Source organism: Dioscorea cayenensis, unplaced genomic scaffold (genome assembly GCF_009730915.1).
Source record: "Dioscorea cayenensis subsp. rotundata cultivar TDr96_F1 unplaced genomic scaffold, TDr96_F1_v2_PseudoChromosome.rev07_lg8_w22 25.fasta BLBR01000569.1, whole genome shotgun sequence".
Taxonomy (NCBI): domain Eukaryota; kingdom Viridiplantae; phylum Streptophyta; class Magnoliopsida; order Dioscoreales; family Dioscoreaceae; genus Dioscorea; species Dioscorea cayenensis.
The window spans coordinates 1-8,471 of record NW_024086960.1 but is presented as its reverse complement, the minus strand read 5'-3'; the positions used below and the strand labels follow the sequence as shown (position 1 = coordinate 8,471).

General features: G+C 43.2%; 1 non-coding gene across 1 annotated transcript; it reads left to right on the top strand.

Moving 5' to 3' along the window:
* The first annotated feature begins 6,862 nt into the window (after positions 1 to 6,862).
* Positions 6,863 to 6,970, top strand: LOC120254666. The gene has a single exon (XR_005534695.1). It is a non-coding gene; the product is annotated as a small nucleolar RNA R71 (small nucleolar RNA).
* Positions 6,971 to 8,471: the final 1,501 nt, after the last annotated feature.

Genomic DNA, 8,471 nt, shown 5'->3' with positions numbered 1-8,471 from the left:
ATGACCTAATACATGCGAGCAAGTCACATCTACATGCATCATTCATAAAAGAGCTACGGTTTCTCCTTGGTGTAACACTTAGCATGAAAAACAATGGATTAGATCTCAAAACATACCCAAGCATAGAATTAACAAGTAATCATCAAAATACATGATAAAAACCCCCAAGGTTCACCAACACCCGGTGGCCTTGGGGGTCTAGTGATCATCATCTCATAACAAAGCATACAATCAAGCAAAACATGAAACAAAAGACATAGTATGACACTCCCTAGATGAAATGGTGAAGGATGAGGCGAGAATATGCCGAAATGAGCGCTTCCCCATCAAAGGAATGCCGAATGAGCGCTTCCTCTAGCCCTGCAGTTCTCCTTCCTTCAAGTCGTGATCGATCTCCCCTTTTGAATGATGTTGCCTTCTTGCCTTGAGAGCCTTGGACCTTGGGCTTGAATGAACTTCTAGCTTTCTTGCCCTTCTTCTCCTCCCCAAGGTCGCTCAAAAATCTCCCAAAATGATCTCCCAAAAAGTCGGCCAGCAAAAAGTCCTTTAATCAGCCCTAAAAGTGAGTATATATACCCCCGAGGGCATACGGGCCGTATAGGGGAGTCGTATGGGGAGTCGTATAGCACTTTCAGAAACCCTAGATTAGCGTTCCATACAGGGTGCATACGGCCTCCATACGGCCCCAGTATCTTGGGTAGTATGGAAATCTGGACAGAACACCAAATCAATCCATTTGCTACGAGTGCATACGGCCCCCATCTTGGGTAGTATGGGGGTAGTATGAAAATTCTATTTTCTTCTCTTTTTTTGCCAAAATGATATCTTCTTGTTCTCCATGGCTTCCATATGCCCTACAAAGCAAATAATAGAGCGATTAAAGCGTGAAAGCGGGCATCAAACCTCACAAAAATACATGCAAAGTGCATACGATATATATATGAAAAACACCTACATTTAGACACTTATCAAACATCCCCACACTTAGCGTTGCTTGTCCCCAAACAAACAACTCATGAAAAAAACAAAGAGGCGAGAAGTGGCTAAATGCAATACCTCACAGCTCAAGCAAATATAAGATTCCAAAAAGCAAAGGATAATGAAACATAGATGTTGAGTTATAGTCATTAAGCATAATAAAAAAATATCTGTCTCACCCCTAATATGTATGTGCGTGTAAGTGAATCCTTTATCTCATTTGCCACTGATACGGGTCTAGCTCAAGGACTTCAATCGATGCGACTCTAGATGCTAATCACTCCACATACAAAGAATACTAAGTCTTAAACTACTAAGTGCTACTTCAATGGCCAAGTAAGATCCTTCTAATTCTATAGCTTGAAACTAAATCCTTTTTCTTTTCAAAACCTTTGGTAGGTACTCAAAAAGATCACTAGGGTTTTTATTTTCAACTCAATATTCAACATTTTTTTTTCGAGTCCGACTAACGTAGACTGCATCAAAATCATTTTAAAATCTTTCTAGAGGATGCACATCTTTGGTTAGGCACAAGAGCCACCCAACTACTCGATTACGGTCTACATAGGCGCATTCATGCTTCATTAGCGGAGGAATCTTGACATAGACTCATCACTTTCACTCTCACCCTAGATCACATCTTGAGTACACTACATGCCACAAAACTCGGGATTAGCTCAACAAGACTTAGAAGTTCTTAAGAAAACATTGAAGGATAGAACTTAGTGTTCTAAGGCCAAGTACTCAAAGTAGTGTGTTAAGCATACAAGAGAGTTAGAGTAGTCACATTGGCTATTCGAGGGCATCGACAAAAAAATTCGAGTGCACAAGACAATACTATGGGGTGAAAGCGAGATTCAATAAAAGCATAAAAACAAGTAACTCACATCCATCATTAGTCAAGCTAAAAAGAATCTTACAAGAATGAATAAAGCCATCATTGGTAACACTAGCATGTAAACAATGTTCCTAAAAACATGAAATGCACCCATCCCCACACTTAGTGTTGTACATTGCCCTCAATGTACACTAATCATAAAAAACATGCAAGAAGGGCCAATACAAATAATAATAAAGGAGGGTGAAAAAAAGCAGAACTTCCCGGTTTATCTTGTGTTCGTCGTGAGGTGCGACTCGACAAAAAGGTGTGGTGAGCAATACCGTCTTGTCCGACCTCCATTTAAAAAAACTAGGAAAGCTCACCAAATTCCCTCAATGCCCTGCGAGGATCAAAAGGGGACATCATCATTCCACAAAAAAATTCACAAATACAAACACAAGGGAGAGACTAGGGAAAAGTCAACAAAAATACATAGATGAAAAACAAAATAAAGTTCAACACAAAGAGTTGGGAGGAAGAGGTCCATGCCAACTCAACAAAACAAAAAAACATAATACAAAACAAAAATAAAGTAAAAGTAGATAAAAAAAGTGTCCATGCTCAAGCGAGCAGCTACTCATCACAATCTGGTCTTTGGCGGTGGTGGCATGGTGGCGGAAAAGGAGTATCGAGGCGAGAACCATAGTATGAGGGTAATGAAAGCGGTGAAAATCGCCTCGAGTCGTGTCATCCCTCAAGGACACTGGTGAAGGCTGGTCACGGATCTCATGGCTGCTCGGCCTTGCATACGAGATCTCTCCCTCAATCCCCCTCGGGTCTCATGTCGAGTCGGGGTAATGAAGTAGTCAGGGGGTAGGAGCAGGTGCGCCCTCGGGGCTCGACTACTGTGTGCTCTGTCGGCCCGTGGTTGGACTCACCGGTGGCTTGGTCTTTGTGGGGGGCCTGCCCCTCATGCGCTCGGCAACCACCAAAGCCAATCGCTCGTATGTGTGCCTTCCCAGGGGGTGCCGTACCTCCTACAATAGTCATGCCTCGCGTGCTGCTCAAACAAACCCATGCCACGGATCAATCGGTCACATAGGGGCCCAATAAAGATAGCTCCCAATCAGTATCACGAGCCACGGTGAAGGAATGCATCAGCGACAAGGTAGCCAAGGTGAGTAGGGGTGCCTCTCAAAGATGCCATACATCGTAAAGATATCGGATTGGGTGACCACCCCTTGCTATCGGTCCGGCCCCAAAGAGAGCGGGCAATCAAGGCATGAATGAATCTATGTGCGGGTCGATCATGCGTGAGGGCCTTTTGGGTCGTATCTTCACCCATAAAAGTCGCCCAATAGTTGCTCCTACCCACCTCACTCGGGAAAATCAAGCTTAAGGCGTTTGCGGGCATGGATTTGATAAAATCATCATCATATATCCCCAAGTACTTGGCAAAGTCCAAATGATGCATAGTGCGCTTCCTTCCAAAAAGCTTGAAAAGCGGATGGTGACAATCTTCTTATTCCATACGGATTCTCCATCTTGTCGCGCCTCAAATGTACTCAAGACCTCCAAGGTTAATTGGCGGAAGGTTGGCTCGTTAATGGCAAAGAGTTTATCCCAACAATTGTGTGAGAGCCAATCCGCACTTGACTTGCAAACCCAAGGTTGTCCACAAGTTCCCAATCAAGATAGCACAAAGTCCCGAATGGTTTTGTCTTCAATCTATCATATCTCTCTCGATGGTGGGACAATTTGAAGGCGGGTTCATCGGGTGTGAGAGGATGGTTCGGTAGTTCTTGGGCGCTTGGAGGCGAGCCTTTTTAGTGTTAGAGCATCCCTACAATGAAGAAAAAAACTTTGATCAAGCTCAAAGGGGATACAAGATAACTCAAAAATAACATGGTAGAGATAGAGGAGACTAATGAAAAATTGGGTTTTTGGGACCATACGGCCGTATGGGGGCCGTATGGTCACTATTCACACGACAAGAGTCTCCCCTATACTCATGGAATCGAAAAAAATTTGTACATAAATTTGAATGAAAAATTCATTCACAACATTCACATCATCCAAATCAAAGCAAATTGCTAAAGAAATTCCATGCAAAAGTCTCAAGAATGCCCAAAAAAATGGAAAAGAATAAAAACTAGGGCATTGAAAAAAAGCATACCGAGCGAAACCTTGAGAAAAACAAGCTTTAAACTCGGGTAAGATCACTAGATCGAAGTCTCCAATGGATTGGGAGAAGTTTTTGGAAGAAAAAAATGAAGACATTCGGCCAAGAATCGAGAGAAAAAGAGAAAAAATTTCGGTGGAGTTGAAGAGAAATGAGAGGTGGAAGAGAGAGAGAGAATGAGAGGCCTTAAAGGGGAAGCCCGCCACCATCCGACCCCCATGCGACCCCGTATGGGGGGCCGTATAAAGTGAGTAAACTTCCCTCGGCCGAGACACCCGGCCGACTTGGGCGGCCCCCATGCGAGGGGCCGTATGGGGGCCCGTCTAAGTGAGCCGCGAGCCATCCGGGATCGGCTACGTGAGTCGAGCTAGAGCGACCTCCATACGACCCGATATGGCCGTAAACCTTTAAAAGGCCAATCAAAACCATGAAAACCTGCCTCAAATGATGTAAAAAAATGAAAAAGAAAAGCTTTGCGACTTCTCCAAAAAATGACTAAAATGAATAAAAGCGACGATCTAGCACATAAATTAACACCTACACATGTGTTTCTCAAGAGGTTGCACAAATATACCACAATAAAAATGATGAGAGCAATGTGCCAAGTGTATGAGCATGAACTTATTCACAAGCAAACAAGTCTAGAAATACGAAAATTGAAAATGAACTAAGAACTAAAGAAATACGGAAAAATGCAAACAAATGCCCCGAATGCTTGGGTTGCCTCCCAAGAAGCGCTTGTTTAACGTCCACGAGCATGGCGTACCTTGTTCCTTACCTCATGGGGGTTCAAACAATTTGAAGCCACCCCGGTTTCCCTTGTAGTGTTGCTTCTTCCGGTAGATTGAATGACAACATTGAAAATACCTCGAATTGTTCATGAGTGGAGAGGGGTGAAAAAAATTTACCTTTCCTCCATGAGATGTGGGAGGATGAAGCTTGTTACCTTTCTTTTTTTCTCCCATGGATCTCCCTCCACATTCTCTTCATAAATGATTCTTTTTTTCTTTTTTTCTTTAGCATTAGTACGAGGATACCCTCTCTTTTTGGTGGCTTCAAATTGTGAATTGGAGGATGGCGATGAGGGTTCTTCTTCTTCTTAGTTCTCCAACTCCCCCAAATATTCATCCAAAAGGTTTAAAGAGAGCACCTCACGCACACAATCAGAAATCAACCTATCAGTTTCATCAACGAAATAAAGTGTGTCATCATGATCTAAAGAATGTTTCATGGCGGTGGCAAAGTGTACACCACTTCCTCTTCTCCGACTCTTAACGTCAACTTCCCTCCTTTCAAGTCAATTAAGGCACCCGAGGTCTTTGAGGAATGGTCGGCCAAGAATTAGTGGTATCTCCACATCTTCATCTATGTCCATGATGACAAAGTCCACGGAAAAAAACAAATTTATCCACTCGCACAATCACATCTTCGACAATCCCACGAGGGTTTTTCTTGTTGATCGATCACCTAGCTGTAAGGTCATCCTCGTGGGCCTTAATTCATCAAGCCAAGTTTCAAATACATGGTGTAGGGGCATGGCGTTTATGCTAGCCCCGAGTCCGCTAGAGCATTCTCTTGGACTCCACCTTCAAAGCATGCATGGAATAATGAAACTACCGGATCCTTTCAACTTTTGTGGGAGCTTCTTTTCTAGAATAGCCGAGCAATTCCCGTAAGTGCAATCGTGCCTTCTTCTTCCAACTTTCTCTTATTTGTGAGGGAGCTCCTTTAGAAACTTGGCATATTTTCGGCATTTGAGTCAGCGCTTCAACTATCGGGATGTTCAAATGAAGTTGTTTGAAGATGTTGATGAATTTTTTGAAGTGAACATCCTCCTTGTCATGCTTCAATCTTGTTGGATAGGGGGATCGGGAGGCTTGTACTCGGATGATTTTGGTGGTCCCTGTTGTTGGAACTTGTCATTTATGCCCAGATTTTTTTGTCTTCACTTTGTTTTTCTTCAACTAGCTTGGGGTCTTCCCGGAGGCTACCCACTTTTCGACACTTGGGTCAACTTGAGCCCTTGTCTCCACTTGCCTCCCGCTTCTAACAGCAATGGCCTTTAAGTGCTCCCTTGAATTTTCTTCTGTGTTGCTTGGAAGACAACCTTGAGGACGTTCAGAATGTACCTTCGTGAGCTCCCCCACTCGATGCTCAAGAGATTTCACAGAAGCTTGGAGGTTTCTTAAAACAGATCCTATTTCAGTGAACTGCTCGGCGTCTTTGAGTGAGTTGAGCATTCACCTTGCCAAATTGTGCATCCATGCTACTAGTTAGATTATTGAACATGTCATTGATGCTGAGCATGAACTTGGCAAGGATCTCTTGATGGAAAAACTTCCTCTCAACGGCGGTTGTTGAAATTGAGATCCTTGAGGTGGTGCACCTCTTTGTTGTTGTTGGCCTTGGTTCCATGAAAAAAATTTGGGTGGTTCTTCCAACCCGGATTGTAAGATTGAACTATATGGGTTCCCTTGATTGCGTTGCCCCCAATGTAGTCCACATTCTCAGCGGATGCAGCAGAGCGAGCTAGCAATCGGACATTGGGCTGCACCGTGCCCACCACCACAAGTACTACAACTTAGCACCGATTCGGGACCCTTGAACTCACGCCCATAAGAAGATCAATCTTTTCGAGTCAACACGTCAACCTTTGCGGCTAAGGCATTATCACTACTTACTTCATAAAAGCCCAGCGGTCTTTTGTGAAGATCCCCTTGAGGCCCAATGTGATTCATTGCTTGCCATTGACTCAAGTAATTGCTCGAGCCTCATCAGGGGTACTTGTTGCTAAAGGGAACCGCCCGCCGTAGCATCAATGAGTTGGCGAGTAGCATAATTTAGCCCATTGTAAATGATTTGTACTCGCATCCATGAAGCAAAAACCATGGTGGGGGCACCTTCTAAGGAGATCCTTGAATCTCTCATAAGCTTCAAACAATGTTTTCGGACTCCCCTTGTTTAAAGGCTGAAATTTCTTGCCTCAACTTCGCCGCTTTGCTTGGCGGAAAAATATCTTCAAGGAACTTCTCCACCATGTCCTTCCATGTTTTTAATAGATCCCGGAGACAATGAGGGTAAAGCCAGCGATAAGCTCCATCTCTCAAACTGAATGGAAATAATCTCAAGCGGATAGCATCGTCCGACACCCCATTGATCTTGAATGTAGAGCAAATTTGGAGGGAACGGGAAAGGTGGTCATGCACATCCTCATGGGCAAGACCATTGAATTGGACTGAATTTTGGATCATGCCGATTGTACTTGCTTTAATTTCAAAGTTGTTGGATGCCACTGCGGTGCTTGAACACTTTGAACTCATCACCCGTGAATTGGGGTCTCTCATATTCGGATAAAAGTACGTCGTTCTTGGCCATGATTGTAGACACTCTATCCTCAATTTCGATGTTACGTGTACCCGACCCTTCACCAACTTCTCTCAATCTCCGACGCTAAAAGTTCTTTCAATTTCACTATCCGGTGTAATCAAAGGCGACGGATTCGACAGTGTCATCGCGATTACCTTGCACAACCAAGAAAAAAATGATAGAGAGTTAAGATCAAGGGAAAAAGAAAAAAACAACAAATGAGTAAAGAATGAAATGGCTAGAGTAATAATCTAAAAGTTTCCTAGAATTCCTTAATGGTCCCCGACAGCGGCGCCAAAAAAACTTGATCGCTTCCCCAGCAAGTGTACGGGATCGCCAAGTAATACCTCGTGCAAAGACACGAGGATCGTATTCCAGGGGCTAAGGATCTCCTATTACTCCTTCTCGAGCTATTATCTAGCCTAAGATCTTAAGTGATGGATTTACTCTACTAAATACAAATAAAACTAAACACAAGATTTGCTAGCAAATTAGAGAACAAGCAATAAGCAAGCAAGAGAATCAATGAAGTGCAAAGGCCTATGGATGTGGATCCCTTGAGGGGTTATCATGCAACATGGATGATGATTTAAAAGATGCAAGGGTAAATTGGACCATGAGATTCCAAGATTAGAACAACCCCAATTTCTCGGCGATTGAACCCTAATCCCATACGAACATAGATAGGAATTTCTTCCAAATCTACATTCCTACGATTGCATTAAGTACAAGGAAATCTCGCTTAGGAATAAACCTACTCTTCTTCGGATTAAACCTACATGGAGGGCTACCAAACACCCGATTTCTCGGCGTGATGATACAAGTATCCCCTTCTAATCCATTCATGACCTAATACATGCGAGCAAGTCACATCTACATGCATCATTCATAAAAGAGCTACGGATTTCTCCTTGGTGTAACACTTAGCATGAAAACAATGGATTAGATCTCAAAACATACCCAAGCATAGAATTAACAAGTAATCATCAAAAATACATGATAAAAACCCCCAAGGTTCACCAACACCCGGTGGCCTTGGGGGGTCTAGTGTATCATCATCTCATAACAAAAGCATACAATCAAGCAAAACATGAAACAAAGACATAGTATGACACTCCCTAGATG